Here is a 17,807-nt window from a genome sequence, read left to right as displayed (position 1 = left end):
TGTCTGAGATTCCACGGGAAAGTGTTATTCAAAGCTGGTTTACAACTCTAAGGTCAGAGTGCATGATTTCTCATCATCAGCCAATCAGGAACTGGTAAGGCAGGTTGACCCCATGTGGGTCTCTGATGCCCTGAAACTTTCAACCAATGAGCGACCTGCATGTCCTCCAGGTAAAAACAGGCAACACAGAGCGCCTGTAGGACAGTTCCCGGGGGCAGAACAGTTCCCAAGCGCAGGACATTCACGCAGCGCGCCTAATGGACATTCAACCTCAGGGCTCCTCCTGAACATCCTCAGATTCAGCCCGGACCATCACGTAACGGCCAGTGTGTCCGAGTGCCAGAACTTTCCTTTGTTCTAAGAGTCGAGAGCGGAGGTTGCCAGCGCATAACTAAAGGATCCACTCGAGGTTAGCATTAGCAGCAAGCCTCGTGAACAGGTCGGAACGGTGGACAGCTGAATCAGTATTCAGAACTAGAGCTTCATCAGGAATGAACCGGTCTTCTTCCTGACCTGCTGGGACCTGCAGCCACTTCCTGACCTGCTGGGACCTTTCAGCCAGCACTAACTAGCCCGTCTTCAGAGAGCATCAGCAGCGCATCGCAGGAATTTCTCTCAGGCCGCATCGACTACCGCTTGGCACCGAGCCAGAGAGCGCCGATTGGACAGTGGTTGGATTCTAAAGCCATTAAAAGAATCATTTTGTGACTTACTACAATTAATAATTGTCCCAGTTAAGCACAACCCCTACATTTACTGGTGCCTCATGAGAGGATGCCTACACAAGGAACACCTCAATAGTAGGGATGTTCAGAGAATATAAAGCAAGCAGTTTATACAACTCGGTAACGTCAAGATTTCCACGGTTACAAGGAATTTGTCTGGGTGTATGGCTAAGATCTTGTTCAGAACAGTTAACTATTAAGAAAAGTTTTTGTTATCTGTCTGCCTAGAATTCCAGAGGTCAAGGTGCCTTCTCTACCTTAAAGCCTTGAGATAACCTGAAGTTTCAAAGCTAAACAAAATTCAACAGGATTAACGAGAGGTTTCATCAGGGTAAAGCATTTTCTTTAGTTTAGTGGTTTAATAGTGGTGTTGGTTGGGATCCTGAATGATGGACTGGGTTTTATCGCGACAGTAGCTGGTGTGAATAATGGTGTGATTGATAGGAAAATACATCCCATAATCCTCTGTGCTGTTGCCACAACACTTCGCAGTGTGTTGTTGTCATGCATTTTAGTATTGATGTGCCAAACAGTGATACCATTAGTGAGAACCCTTTCTATGATTCCATTGTAAATGTTCTTGAGTAGCTGTTTCCCTATACTGCATTACTTTAAGCACCACAAAAAGTGCAGGCACTGTTTGCCTTTTCCAGACTGGCTACAATGTTGTGGGACCAAACCAATTCAGTGGAGATCTGCAGACCGAGGAATCTGAAGCACCTGACAGTTTCTACTGTTGTTAACGATGCTGACTGGGGTATGGCTCCCTTTACGTCTCCTGAAGTTCACAATGAGTTCCTTTGTCTTGTTGAAATTCAGGGCCAAACTGTTGTCAAAGCACCATCTTGTAAGGTGCTCCACCTCATTCCTATATGCAGACTCATTATTGTTGCTGATCAGCCTGATAACTGTGGTGCGATCTGAAAATGTGATAATGTGGTTGCAGCTGTAAGTGGCTGTACAGTCATAGGTGAACAAGGAATACAGCTTAGAATTGAGACAGAAGCCTTAGGGTTTAGGATCTCTGTAGAGGAGATGTTGTTGTTATTACCACATGAAGTCTGCCTGTCAGTATCCAGTTTCAGACCGAGTTGTGCAAGTTTAGATTCCTCAGTTTTGGGACCAGCTTGGCAGGAACAATTGCATTAACGGCTGAACTCTTCTGTCTAAATGTCTAAATGTTCTAGGGCAGTATGTAGTACTAGAGATATGGCTTCATCAGCTGACCTATTTGGGTGGTAAGTAAACTGTAGTGGGTCAAGGGAGACTGGGATAGTGCAATTTGTATAAGACAATACTAGGCTTTCCAGGCACTTCATGACCACTGAAGTGAGTGCCATTGAGCGGTAATCATTCAAAAAAGTTACCTTGGTCTTCTTTGGCAGTGGCAAAATTTTTGTTTTCTTGAAGCTCTTGAAGATCTCTGGTACAACTGACAGGAACAGAGAGGTTAAAAATGTCTGTATATAAAGGAATTAGTATTTAACAAGAAGTGTACCATTGTGCCTTTGATGTATCTTTGCCATAATTAAATAGTGAGAGATCAAACATTTATTTCTCTTATTTCATCCTTTTTGGTTTTACTGTGTAAAATAATTTACTAAAATAATTTACTAACTATCCTGCTAGAATAATGGAAAATTACTAACTGCAACTTAAGTGTGAGCTGGCTACGCACCTGGAATGTGAAGGGCAGAGCCAGCCTTAGACAGCCTGACCAGAACTGAGAGCACCTGATATCTGCTTAAGCCATGAATAACAAAATCTAGAAGTAAATAATGTCTGCTTTAACAACGATTAAAGGACCCAAGAATATTCTTACAATTCTTACAGTTTATCACATACCAAGGCTAGTAGCCTTTTGTATCAATAAGTTGAGTCAGTGCTTCATCGGCTTGGCTCCCTTATGCACACGTAATAAAAGAAATGCCTGCTTCATACACACCCGGATCATGTCTACTTTTTTGGACACAACAATAGCATCTAGAAGGTTGCAGCTGTTACTTTATAGTACTAGCTTATTACAGTGCTAAGTACAGATACTGCTGTTTGCTGCTGGCTTGCTGAACATTTCACTGGCCAAAGAAAAACAATATGTGGCACCTGTGGTGCTGTAGATTAATATGGAGCCATGTAATGCAAATGCAATTTTGGTAGCTGAAAATAAAAGTAGCTGAAGATCTGAGCAACATGAATGATATTAAATTATGAACATAAATATGTTTTTATAATTGGTAGTGGCAGCAAAAATAAAAAATAAGGTACACAACAGTTGCAGCTCCAATGTGACTAACAGCATGCGTCTGTAAATCACTCAAGTCACTAGAGGATTCCTTTCTCTTGTTTTTTTTCCCATGCTTATTTGCTTTTTAATACAATATGTATTGTATGTATTGTAAGACACTATGTATAATATTTATAACAATCAAAATTATAATGATCAAAATCTAAACAATAAATTATCTCTTTTCTACTTACTGATTATACACTGTAGCTGTGAGGCTTATTAATAAGGCAGAATTAAGTGTTTCTGTGCTTTCCCAAATGAGGCCTCATCTCTCTGTTCATCTCTGTGGTGCAGCCACAGAGAAACTATTCATGCAGGCTGATTTAAGGTTTCCTTTGATAAGGGACAGGTCCCAAAGGGGAATGCACTTAGCTAAGCCTGGCTATCATGATCAATGGTCATCCATTGGTGCCTATCTGTCTAGGGAGTGCCAGATGGACATCTGGACTGCATTCCTAAGTGTCAGGAGTAAGTGACTCATATCTCACCTTGATCAACCAATCAGGGACTGGTAGGGCCGAGTAACCCACGTGGGACTCTGATGCCCATGGAACTTTCAGCCAATCAACGAGCTGAAGTTCCTCCAGGTAAAAACAGGCAACACAGAGAGCCTGTAGAGGAGAATTCTGTGGACAATTCTAAAGGGAATTCAAAGGAGAATTCCAGGGCAGGACGGCCCAGGAGCAGAAGGCTCCCAAGGGCAGGGCATTCTCACAGCGTGCCTCCTGACCATCCTGAGACTCAGCCCAGACAACCACAGAACGGCCAGTGTGTCCGAGTGCGAGAACTTTCCTTTGTTCTAAGAGTCTAGAGCGGAGGTTGCCAGAGAGTAACCAGAGGATCCACCTGAGGTTAGCAGGCCTCATGAACAGGTCAGAACTGTGGACAGCTGAATCACTATTCAGAACTAGCTCTTCATCAGGAACGAACCGGTCCTCTTCCTGACTTGCTGGGACCCACGGTCATCTTTTCTCCTGTGCGCAAACTTTGCTAGTTAAAGCCAACACTAACTAGCCGGTCAGTGAGCATCAGCAGCATTTTTTAATAACAACAAATAGTCACCGTCTTTCCCTCTGAATCGCTCCAGTAGCAGGAACCTCTATCGTGTGGATTCCTTTAGATCTCCCTTCAGATTTAAAAGGTTATTAATAATACCTTCAGTGTTGCATCTTCCCAGTTTAGCTGATCTTTTGCTGCCTACGCATGCTTACACAGCTCCCTGGGTAAACTATCATACTTGACTGAGAAAGCTTTAGAGAACTTAACATTTTTATTATTAACAAATTGTAAATATGACGTTTACGTTGGCATTATTAATTTTCTCAGTTGTCAGCTGTCAATGAGAGCAGCCCCCCCTTCTTAGGCTGGGCAAATGATAATTTTAAAAAATGAAATAAAAAAATAGATATAATGATATAAACATTTAATGCAATACAATATTGCAACGTTTCGTCTGTGAATCCTTCTTCACGTGTGAAGGTGTAACGCTTGGTCTCATCTGAAGGACGGCGCCTGTTGTGAGGTTTTTCAACTTAAAAATGAAACGCTTGGAGTTTGTAATGTAGGGTGCTCTGGATGGATTAAACTTTAATGCAGGAAAAATGTATTTCCCAGAAGCTACAGTATACTGATTCTTATGGAATGTGTTTTTTTTCAGCATGGAATAAACCTATTACTTGATTCTTATGGAAGCCCGTCTCCGCCAAGGAGTAAAAAAAAACACATACACTTTTTCATAGACAAAAAGTAACGCCACACTCACACTTTACACTTTAACTCTTCAGTTCACAGAGAAATTTCACCAGAGCCTCTTCTCTTCTTGTGTCTAATTTTTAGTTTAGCAGGATTCAAGCAGGATTTCAGATCAGGCAGTGACCTCAGTCAAGCCCAAATCATAGTTGAACCCATTCAGAGCCTACATTACATTTTAGCGTATCATTTTGAGCTGACCCTCACACCTGAAGAAGACTTCACAGCTGAAACGTTGTGTTTTCTCTGTTTTCTTTTAAGCATGTGTACGATGCTGTAATACAGCTTAAAATAATTAAAAGTCTAAACAGTACCAACTTGAATTCTTATCTCTATAAATGTAACTATCAAGTGGTATTAAATAAATACAGCTTTTTAGTATAGATTACACTTTTCTAAAAATGTAAAAAATAAAAATGACTACAATCTAATCTTTCCACATGTGATCCCAAGGGGAATCACAATACGCTCCTGCTTTGTTTTGTGATGGTATGAAAAATAATAATTTAATGTTATTGATTACAAATAGTTTATGCTAACATCTAACTTTCTTAACACGAGAAGTACACTGTAAGCAAAAAAAAGGGTTTTTGGAGGGGGGGATATCCTGAAAACAAGTGATTATAAGACGATCTGTCAAAGTGCAATTAAATACAATATGCTGGACAGTATGCTTCTCAAAGCGCTTTACAGGATAACAATAACAACAATAACAACAACAATTTACAAGTCTTTTTGCAAAGTCTGCAAAGGAAAAAGTAAATAGGTTTATTCCATGCTGAAAAGAGAAGAAAGACCACACAATGTTTCAGCCGATTCAGGCTGCGCTGTTCTGCTTCCTATTGTGATATACGCATGAAGTCGTATTTCTCACGTTGTGAACTTGTGTACACAGCGGTCCCCCCAGGTTCTAGTTAGTGCGTAATTACGCATCGATGAAAAACCGGAGGTTTAAAAAAGAGAATTAGCTCACTGATAGTTTAATGTGGAGGCTGTGAAAAGTTTCACAAGTCGTGGTCTTTAAAAGGCATTTGGTTTGAAGGCTTTCTGTGTTTCCCTTCCAAAGATACGGACAGAAGAATATTCGAGCATGGTAAAAAAAATGGCTTAAAAACGACATCGTGAAGGCTGTGAAAACAGCCACGTGTATTTTGTACTCACACCAAGTGTTTTCGTAACTCTAGGAGTCCGCTGGCTGAGCTGAAAAAAAAAACGGTTGAACAACTCTTAAGCATATTCAATTTCAATTCAATTCAAGGTGCTTTATGAGCATGACCGATCGGTGTTGCCTTTCATTTGAAATCCTGCTTGAATCCTGCTAAACTATTCCTTTGTTTTGTGGTCTGGGTAATTGAAGGCTATGCTGTTATGCTTCCTATGGCGATATACAGGTTTTTCGCATGCAGCCGTATTGAGCAGTATTTCTCGTGTTAAGAAAGTTAGGGACACCGAAGATATTATTAATAACCTTTTAAATCTGAAGGGAGATCTAAAGGAATCCACACGATAGAGGTTCCTGCTACTGGAGCGATTCAGAGGGAAAGACGGTGACTATCCGTTGTTATTAAAAAATGACTTAGATTCGAACATGTTGTGATATTTAGAAATATAAAAAGTCACTTAATTGTCCATAATGTTGCTATTTTATTTTTTCAAAGAAAAGTTTGTTAAAAGAAAATTTGTGGTGCTAGCTGGATTTGAATAGCCGACCTCTCGCTTTTGAGTCAGGCACTAAAACTATCACGCTACTAGCACGGTCCCATGACAAGTGGTGAAACAGCCTTACACATATCAATAGATACTGTATGTATCCATCTATCAAACATATCAATAGTTTTTACCCCCGCACTATCAAACTGTTAAATTCCCAGCCTCTCTCACTCTCACTCTCACTCACCTCACCTCTCACCTATGATCTGAACCTCACAGTGCCTTCTTCCTTTCTTTCTTTCTTACCAAAAACCCAAACACACATTGAAAATCTACCTCTACCATACATGTCAAAAGCTCACTCCCCGTAATTTCTAACCCTTTATTTTATTCTGTTGATGCATATTTTTGCACATAACCTATTACCTTTTTGTTGTTTTGCACATTGCCTGTTGTTGTTTTTTGCACACTGCCTGTTGTCTCTGTCTTTCTTTTGCTACACAATTGTATTGTTGTTGTTATTGTTGTTTTTTTCTCTTAGTACTACTTTTGTCCGAGAGCTAGCTATATAGCATTTCGTTATACCATATACCATGTATATGAGTGTAATGACAATAAACTTGAACTTGAACTTGAAGTGTACAGTATATACTACTCTTTGTGCTACAGTACATGAATATAATTATATTGTTCTTAATGTCTTTAGATATGCGATTCCATATTATATTCCCTATTAATCAAATTCTAAAAGTATGCTTGTTTACTCCGGTATCGAGCGTATTCGCAGAAAAACTTAAAACTATCACTTTTCTCACAGAGTACTGTATATTGTGTAAATGTTCAGTACAGTAACATGGTCAGAGGGAGCAAGGAGCACGTAAAAGCGTTTCCAAAATAACCACATGTAAGACTTTGATGCTTAAAATGTTTAGGGAGAAATGAAATACTGGTGTGTATTTTTTCTTTAAAGTACCGAGACCAGCCATATACAGTTTACATTATATGTTTATGTTCCTAAATTAATATGGTTTATGACCTTCAGATGTGTTATGCTCCTATTCTTTTTATGCTCAGCTACTAAAATTTCCCTTCAGTGGGAAAATTCCATATAAATATTCAATACTAACCGGATTTAAACGTGCACAGTAAAGACATTAAATGATTAAATCTTTCCACTACCGACAAACGCACCACGTCAGTCATTTTGGCCAGCCAATCATGTACCACGGTATGACTCATTATGATGTTGGGAAATGGCTGCGGTACATGTTTGTACCGCACACTTTGAATCTGTATGTGATGCATAAAATAACTGCAACATGCAAGAAAATCTGTGCCAGGTTGAAATAAAAGAATAACAAACATCATTGATATAAAACAAATCGGATGTTATGGAACGATGACCTTCTGTACACACACACACATGTTCTTCTGCTACAATCAGCACACTTCTACAATGAAAGAAAATATTACTTTCTGAAATAATAAGGATGACAAAACTGTTCTGAAACTGTTAAACCACTATAGTGATTGAAAGTTTGAGTCGTGTTTGCCATTAAATTGTCATTCTGAATATTGAAACTGAGTACTAAGTAGGTACTGCATTAATCAGGCAGTTATTATCATGAAAATACTTTTGTTAAATTAAGATCACAACCAAACAGTACGTCAAAATGCCCCATTTTAACTGCACCTACAGTATTTAAAGTCCGTCAGAAATACACCTACAGTAAAAACCACTACAATTAACAGATGCATTGGGAAAAAGTTTCACAACTCTTAACCAATCACAACTACAAGCCAATTTAGCATTAATCTGGTTCTTTTCTACTGAATCTTCCATTTTGTTTGGGCATAAATCTCAGTTCTCAGAACTGCATTAGAAACAGGTATAGTTTAGGGTTCTTTAAGTTGAATATTTCCAGTTAATTAAAAATCATATAATCTGTATACATCTTACTTTATATCTAATGTCTAATTATATGTGAGAAATATCTCAGAATATTAAATCTGAATGGTATAATACCTTCTGATACTACAAATAATTTTAAAGGAAAACAACTCACAAATGTCTGTGAAGAGGCTAGTGCCATGCTGGCAACAGTGTTTTGTAGCTGTAACCTCACCAGTAGTGGTCGATGTTGGACATCTGGTTCCCTTGATATCTGTTTAGGCTCCAGATAGAAGGAATTAATTTAGGTTCATGTTTCAGGTGTTCCTCTGTCAGAATGCTTGTTAGGAAAAGTAATACAGCAAACCTAACAGAGGAATAGGAGACATGCAGCCTTTTTGGACCTGAACAATGTTCTGCATAATAATATTCAGAATACCCCCACCCTCCAAAAATCTTTTTTTTTTGTTTTGCTTGCAGTGAGGTCAATCTAAACATCACGGAGGATTTTCTATATTTGAATCAAAAAAGGCAGTCTTTCACGTGGTCATACCCAAACCTCTCATCTGTAAATGAATTACACTCTAAAGGTTTGGCATCTACTTAACTAAATAATTTCTCTCTCAATTTCCCCATTAATATGCTGGTAAAATGCATGGTGATGCTATAGGAGGAGCCGTCTCTCGGATGTGACATGAAACTCAGGTCCTGTCTGCTTGGTCATTAAACATCCTATTAAAGTTTGTAGGAGCTTAAATTAAATAGTAAGAGTTTACCCTGGTGACCTGGCTAAATTCCACTCTAGACTTGTACAATCTGGCCTCTATAAAATTCAATTGGTAAAGCAAATTCTCACTTCATCTGATCTTCTGTGGAGTGGGGCTGCTGGCACAGAGTAACTTTAGTGTGTCACCCACGTACCCACCTGCACTTCAAGTGGTGTAAGAAGTGTTTCCCTTTCTACGTGCGATGAGCTTTGTGAAACTCTGTAATAAAAAGTTCTATACAAATGCAGAGAATCATCATTACATACTGTATCACTATAAAGGAACAAGTGATAGGTTTATTCCATTCTGAAAAAAAAATTAAAGAAAACAACGTTTCAGCTGGGCCAACGTTTTTTTTAATTTTTAAAAAAGAAATAAAAAATTAGATATAATGATATAATAATAATAATTGCTTACACTTATATAGCACTTTTCTGGACACTCCACTCAAAGCGCTTTACAGGTAATGGGGACTCCCCTCCACCACCACCACCAATGTGCAGCATCCACCTGGATGATGCGAGTAGCCATAGTGCGCCAGAACGCTCACCACACACCAGCTATCAGTGGGGAGGAGAGCAGAGTAATGAAGTCAATTCATAGATGGGGATTATTAGGAGGCCATGATTGGTAAGGGCCAATGGGAAATTTGGCCAGTTACACACCTAATCTTTTTGAGAAACACCCTGGGATTTTTAATGACCACAGAGAGTCGGGACCTTGGTTTTAGGTCTCTTCTGAATGACGGCGCCTGTTGTGAGGTTCTTCAACTTAAAAATGAAACGCTTGGAGTTTGTAATGCAGGGCGCTCTGAATGAGCTAAACTTGAATGCAGGAAAAATGTACTTCCCAGAAGCTATACTGATTCTTATGGAAGCCTGTTTCTGCCATGGAGTAAAAACAAAAAATGCGCTATGGTATTCTCTCCAGTGCAGTTAAAAAAATATCTCTGATGCTGTTCCTAAATTAATATCGTTTATGACCATCAGACGCTTTATGCCCCTTTTCTTTTTTCCAATGGATTGAACAGGGACAGGCATTTCATGATGTACAGTACTTTTCACTGATGAAACAACAGTGGCTCTGGAACAGTTTTCAACCATGTCGTTTTATAAAAAGGGGAGATATGTGAACAAGCAAAACCCAAAACATCCACTGAAGGTTCACGTCTGGGGGGTATATCTAGAAGAGGTCCAGGACCACTTCTTATTTTCGAAGGTTTTAGTGGATCGTGAATTCTTCGAGGAAGTCGTGGTCAAACAGCATGCTGCCCCATACATCAGGGAGCACTTTGGATTAAGGCATCATTTCTTTCAGGACAATGATCCAAAACACACAGAAGCAAAGGCGATGCTTAAAACAGAGGGAATGAACTGGGTGAAAACTCCAGCTGAATCCCCAGATTTAAATCCAATAGAGATGGTATGGCATTCCCTGAAAGACTTTATTCGGAAATCCGAATAGACTCCTGTGTGTTGCTCTTTCTTGCTCTCACTCTCACTCTCTCAATTCAGTTCAATTCAAAGTGCTTTATTAGCATGACCGATGGGTACAATCAGTTTAACTTAGACATTGCATGGTTAAAAAAGCTATAAAAGCAGCTTTTGATAGTTAATAACCACTTTTTATGCGCTAAAAACGGGTGATTTTTCTTTTTTCGTCATCAGATCTTTCTTGGAAAAATGCCTTTTATGTGTTGCAAAAAACTGACTTGCTTAAACAAAATATATTTACAAATCCTTTCGCCTGGCAATCTACAGATGCAGCCATTCAAAACGAGTGAGGTACACCACGGTACAACGAGGTGGGTGTGTCGCATTATAACAGGGTATGACGCAGTGTAACACATCATATGACGTCATATCGGAAAGTATCCGGAATCATCTTGTGAAACCACCAGGAGGAGCCAATAAAGCTTAACCTCTCATGTAAAGCATTTGAGCTTTTAAATTTAAACTGTGTATTACAGCATGTTACCATCTACAAGGAGAAAGGAGACCCAGTGGAGTGTAAAAACTATAGAGGAATAAAACTTCTGGAACATGGATTGAAAATCCTGGAAAAAATTCTGGACAAGAGACTCAGGAAGATAGTCAGGATCCACAACTCACAATTTGGATTCTCAGTGGGGAAAAGCACAACAGATGCCATTTTTGTGATGAGACAGTTACAGGAGAAGACACTAGAGAAAGGGAAAAAGCTGTATGTGGCCTTTCTGGACTTGGAGAAGGCATATGACCGTGTGCCCAGAGAGGTGGTGTATTGGTGCTTGAGGAAGAAAGGAGTACCAGAAAGCATGGTGAAGTTAGTTCAAGCAACCTATAGAGATGCAACTACGAAGATGATAACACAACGGGGAGAGACAAAAGAGTTTGAAATCACAGTTGGAGTACACCAAGGATCAGCACTAAGTCCTTTCCTTTTCATAAACATTATTGACACACTGACAGAGGAGATAGGAACAGAAGTGCCTTGGGAACTCATCTTGCTGATGATGTGGCACTGATGGCAGATTCAGAAGTAGAACTACAGGAGAAAGTGTTCAAATGGCAGAGGAGTCTGGAAAAGGGTGGACTGAAAATGAATGCAGAAAAATCTGAAATAATGGTAATGGAGAGAAGAGGAGATACTATGACCAATGTTGAGGAGACAAATAGAGGAAAACTGAAACAAGTTGATGGCTTTAAATACCTTGGATCAAAACTGGTAAAGGGAGGAGAAACACTGGACGCTGTAAAACAAAGAGTGAAAGCTGGATGGAACAAGTGGAGAGAAATAACTGGAATAATCTGTGACAGGAAAATTCCTTGAAAGTTAAAGTGCAAAATGTACAAGACTGTGATTAGACCTGTACTACTATATGGAGCTGAATGCTTGGCAGTTGGAAAGAGGGAAGAGAACTTGATGAGAAGAACTGAAATGAGGATGTTGAGATGGATTCTGCAGACTTCAATGAAGGATAAGATCAGAAATGAAGAAATCCGTAGACGATGTAGGGTGGTGGATGTGGTTGAGAAGATGCGAGAGGCGAGGTTACGGTGGTATGGACATATCATGAGGAGGGACGTTGAGGAAGTAACAAAGAGGGTAATGGAATTTGAGGTGGAATGTAACAGAGGAAGAGGCAGGCCTAGAAAGAGATTGATAGATTGTGTGAGAAAAGATATGGAGGTATGTGAAGTGAGTGAGGAAGATGTGCTTGACAGAGACAAGTGGAGAAGAGCAACCAAAGCAGCTGACCCCAGGACAATCTGGGACTAAGGCTAAAAGAAGAAGAAGATTTCTATGCATTCCTGTGTTTACAACATTGGCATTGTTCCAAAATCACGCACATTCTCCCACCTCTCTATTTGACAAGTTTTTTTTTAAATACAATTGGTCACACTTACGTTCATAGCATGCATTCCTATAGAGTGGTATAGAATTACATTGTAGCTCTGTGTCGTAGTACGTAGGCTGCGTATTCGACACGTCTTAAAATAGAAAATATGAAAACCCGTCCCAATTTTTCAGCGCACACACCAAAGTTCCAGGGTCATATGGCGTACCACCTGGCGGCACTCCGCGTACCACTGCAGGTACGCGTACCACAGTTTGAGAACCCCTGATCTAACTAACAAGGACGGGACATTAGATAGCCAATATGATAAAGGAATAAATGACTTTTTTTGTTTATTTCTTTAGCACATTTATTTGAACATTTCCATCAATTGTACTAGCACTGAAAATCTGTCCAATCCCTAGTGCGTCGGGCATTTTCTTTTACTATAACAGACATAAAAACTCCCTTGGTTTAATAATTTCTAACAACGAAAATGATTTAAACTGCGACACTTTTATCATTCAACGAGAGCTCAAAATATCACAAGAATCCTCAAGATATCAACAAAGACAACAGAAAAAGATATGTTTATCAGATACTTTACATGAGAATCCAAGCTTTTTTATCTAGGCTAAGAAGTAGTCTTTAAAATTTCTTCATCAGACAGTGAAGTCAAAATTCCGGGATGTGCCTATATTAGAAAATATAGGACTTCTTCCAATGTTTGTCAGGCAATCAGACTTCAGGACCGGAATTATCCATTTTATAATGGGGAATATAGTGTAAAATCCTGGGTTCAGTAAAATGTTTCAGGCATTCATGTGAAGGACAACAGAGCTTTCACTGGCCGATTATCATTATTATCATTATTATTAATAACGATATTAATTTAAGGGTCTAAATATCTAAAAATATGTATCCATATAGCAGGTAGTATCACTGTATTCCACTTTCTTTGTAAACATGGAAAAACAGATTCACAAAGCGACGCTGTGTCACTGTGTAAAAAAAAATGGTTTGAACACCCTGTTTTTAATGAGCTCCTGAGCTAAGAATAGGAATGTTCCTACTGTCAGAGGAGGTGGAAAGTGCCCGCGGTCATTTAGTTAGTATTACAACTCACACTGATTCCCTTACGAAGATATGGACATAAGAATATTTGTGCGTGGTCAAAAAATGGCATTAAGCACTTCAAATTAATATGGTCAGTAATAGTAAACTGTAACATGCTGTCACAAGATCGGCTAAACTGGAAAGAAACTGCTTTCAGAGAAAATGTTTCAGGTGTGAAGAACATAGATCCCCAATGCAATTTCAACCAAACCTGTTCCCACACACCCTGCCAACACTGCCATTAGAATATACACAAAGCACTGAAATCTTTCGAGCTGATGATCAGGTGTTTCCGTCAACACCTTCCAGCAGCACTCCTGTGCCCAGACGAGAGAGACAGCGAGAGAGAAAAGAGAGAGTAATGCCAAGGGGTGCGGAACCAGGGAACTATTTACATGGGAAACGGGCGATCTCCCCAGACTGTCAGCCCGTTTCACTGTTACCTGGATACCTCTTTATTTAGAACTCACTCTTCCCCCCTGCCTGTCTGACTTTTTTTAATCCTTCTGTGCCCAGATTGCAGCTGGTAAGATATTTTTCCAAGAAAAAATGAGAAATTTTAAAAAAGAGAAATTTCACCAGAGCCTCTTCTCTTTTTGTGTCTAATTTTTAGTTTAGAAGGATTCAAGCAGGATTTTAGATGAAAGGCAGCAACCTCAATCAAGCCCAAATCATAATTGAACCCATTCAGAGCCTACATTACATTTTAGCGTTTCATTCTGAGCAGAAGACTCTCACACCTGAAGAAGGCTTGCGTTTTCTCTCTTCTCTTTTAAGCATATGTACAATGCTGTAATACAGTTTAAAATAATTAAAAGTTTAAACAGTATCAACTAAACTCCATTAATATAAGTATCGAGTGGTATTAAATAAATACAGCTTTTTAGTATAGATTACACTTTTCTAAAATGTATTTAAAAAATAAAAACGATTACAATCTAATATTTCCACGTTTGATCCCAAAATCCCAAGAAAAATAAATCTAAACGGGGAGAAAACTATGCTGAAAGTTTATTAAGATAGTTAGAAGACAAAGATAAAAATTTATTTTGCATTTGTCTGATTGTGAATCAAAAAATACATTAAATTAAACACGCGTTTGCGATTTAAATCAAAATGGGGGTAACGGGGACTCTCTCTTATTTTCAACACGAGTTCAATTGTGGCTCTTCTCAGATACTGTAGTTCGGCATTCAGGTAGATTGTCAGGCGAAATAAAAACAGGTTTCGATTGATAATTACCACTTTTTATGCGCGAAGCACGGGTGATTTTTCTTCCTCCTGATCAGTTTAGAAATCTGTGTACGCTGTAAGGTTTGTACTTCTTAATTTAACTTTTAAAATACGCATTTCGAATAGAAGCAAAATATGTTAATGTCTTCCTGGTGTGTAGACCAGATCAGCAGCTTTTTTTTCCCCAATCAGAGGGGTGTCAGATGGTGTCAGCTAATCACCATTCTGAAGCCATACCGTAATCTCTGGTATAGGGACACCCCAGAATTCTGTCGTATTTTCATTTTAGGAAATTATGAAACGCTCGGTTAAAAGCAAGGGATAGTTATAGTGGACATAAAAACAAGAGTTTGCTGGGTGGGGCATTATTGGAAACCCAATTTTAACACAAATCGCCGGAATTGTATCCTAGAAGACACAGGCGTCAGTGGGAGCGTAAAAGAAAATGCAGACAAAATAGGGATTAGAACGTTTCCAAGTGCTTGTACAATCGATGGAAATGTTCAAATAAACGTGCAAAAGAAATAAAAAAACATTTATTCCCTTATCATATTGGCCAGCTAATGTCCTCTCTTTGCTACTTACCTGTGGCTGTGTTTCTGCGTTGCATAGCAATGAGTGACTATATTCTCAGGTGGAGGAACGTAAACAGCTTAATTTTCATGTTAAATAATTTTTTTTAATTAAAATTCATTCTATACAGCAATCGTATATTTGGGGACCGTTTCATAAAACTTCGATGCTTAAAATATTTAGGGAGAAATGGAAGACTGGTGTGTATTTTTTCTTTAAACTACCAAGACCAGCCATATACAGTACAGTTTACATACAGTAATATGTTTATGTTCCATTACAGCCTATAGCCATTTTAACCTACGTTACAATAGCAATAGCAAAATAGCAATATTATGGACACTCTGTTGACTTTTTTATATTTCTAAATATCACAACATGTTCGAATCTAAGGAATTTATTAATAACAACAAATAGTTTCAAACTGCTACTGATGTCATTATCATCAATATGTGAAAAAAGTGAAGCCTGTTTTTTATGGTCTGTAGCTCAAATCCTGCTTAATTAAAAATTAGACACAAGAAGAGTATTATTGGACAATGTTGTGATGCTAAAGAAATCAATAACGATATTAATTCAAAGATCTAAATATATTTAACGCTTACGCCTGACATTAGTGTACTGTGCAACAGTACCAGCAACAGTTATACCATTATTAATTTCTTTAGATACGCGATTCCATATTATATTCCCTATTAATCAAATTCTAAAAGTATGCTTCTATTTACTCCGATAGCAAGTGTAGTGATTCATATTCGTTCAGGGACGCCAAATATGTAATGTTAGTGGCTCTCTGAAGGCACCAGTTCTGTAGGGTTTGGGCATTTACTGAGACAATTATTAATTGTAGCAGTAAATCACAAAGTTGATTCTTTTGATGGCTTTAGAGTCCAACCATGCGACATAACTCAAACAACGCACACACACAGGTACTAATACACGAGGATACATTTATTAATACATAGAATATGCCTTAAACTAACAGATCTTATCGAGAGGGTTATCAGAATACAAAAGATATATATTCAATCAGTTACGAAGTGTTACATATATCAAGAGGACATACGTTCAGTATATCATTCATTAAGACCGTTTCATAAATGAACTTGGTTATAACTTCTACATTAGATACTCGAAACAAGTACATAACTCTTAGGAATTAAATTGATATCAACTGGTTGGGATAACAATTGAATTCTTGAGCTGTAATGCATTGAAGTTGAATACTCATCCAATCTTTGGGGATTCAGATCTCCTGCGGGCACAAAGAAACAGTTGCAGGCTGTTGCTGTCCAATCCGCGCTCTCTGGCTCGGTGCCAGGCTGTGCTGTGCGGCTTGCGACGGTGCGCTGCTGATGCTCACTGACCGGCTAGTTAGTGTTGGCTTTAACTAGCAAAGTTTGTGCACAGGAGAAAAGATGACTGTGGGTCCCAGCACGTCAGGAAGAGGACCGGTTCGTTCCTAATGAAGAGCTAGTTCTGAATAGTGATTCAGCTGTCCACAGTTCCGACCTGTTCACGAGGCCTGCTGCTGGTTACTCTCTGGCAACCTCCACTCTAGACTCTTAGAACAAAGGAAAGTTCTGGCACTCGGACACACTGGCCGTTCTGTGGTTGTCCGGGCTGAGTCTCAGGATGGTCAGGAGGCGCGCTGCGAGGATGTCCTGCCCTTGGGAGCCTTCTGCTCCTGGGCCGTCCTGCCCTGGAATTCTCCTTTGAATTCCCTTTAGAACAGTCCACAGAATCCTCTCCAGAATCCCTTCTGAATCTTGTTGAATCTCTGTGTTGCCTGTTTTTACCTGGAGGAACTTCAGCTCATTGATTGGCTGAAAGTTCCATGGGCATCAGAGTCCCACGTGGGTTACTCGGCCCTACCAGTCCCTGATTGGTTGATCAAGGTGAGATATGAGTCACTTACTCCTGACACTTAGTAATGCAGTCCAGATGTCCAACTGGCACTCCCTAGACAGATAGGCGCCAATGGATGACCATTGATCATGATAGCCAGCTTAGCTAAGTGCATCCCCCTTTGGGAGCTGTCCTAGGACCTTAAATCACCCTGGGAATAGTCTCTCTGTGGCTGCACCACAGAGATGAACAGAGAAATGGGGCCTCATTTGGGAAGCTCAGAAACACTTAATTCTGCCTTATTAATAAGCCCCGCCGCTACACAAGCGTATTCACAGAAAAGCTTAAAACTATCACTTTTCTCACAAAGTACTGTATACTTTATAAACATACAGTGACATGGTCTGAAGGAGCAATGAGCACGTAAAAACGTTTCCGAAATAACCATATGTAAGACTTTGATCCTTAAAATATTTGGGGAGAAATGGAATACTGGTGTGTATTTTTTCTACAGTTTACATAATATGTTTATGTTTCTAAATTAATATCATTTATGACCTTTAGATGCGTTATGCTCCTATTCTTTTTATGCTCAGCTACTAAAATTTCCCTTTAGTGGTAAAATTTCATATAAATATTCAATACTAAG

The sequence above is a fragment of the Lepisosteus platostomus genome, chromosome 16 (assembly GCF_059453375.1).
Source record: "Lepisosteus platostomus isolate fLepPlt1 chromosome 16, fLepPlt1.hap1, whole genome shotgun sequence".
In the NCBI taxonomy this organism is placed as follows: Eukaryota; Metazoa; Chordata; class Actinopteri; order Semionotiformes; family Lepisosteidae; genus Lepisosteus; species Lepisosteus platostomus.
Note: the sequence above shows the minus strand (reverse complement) of the source record.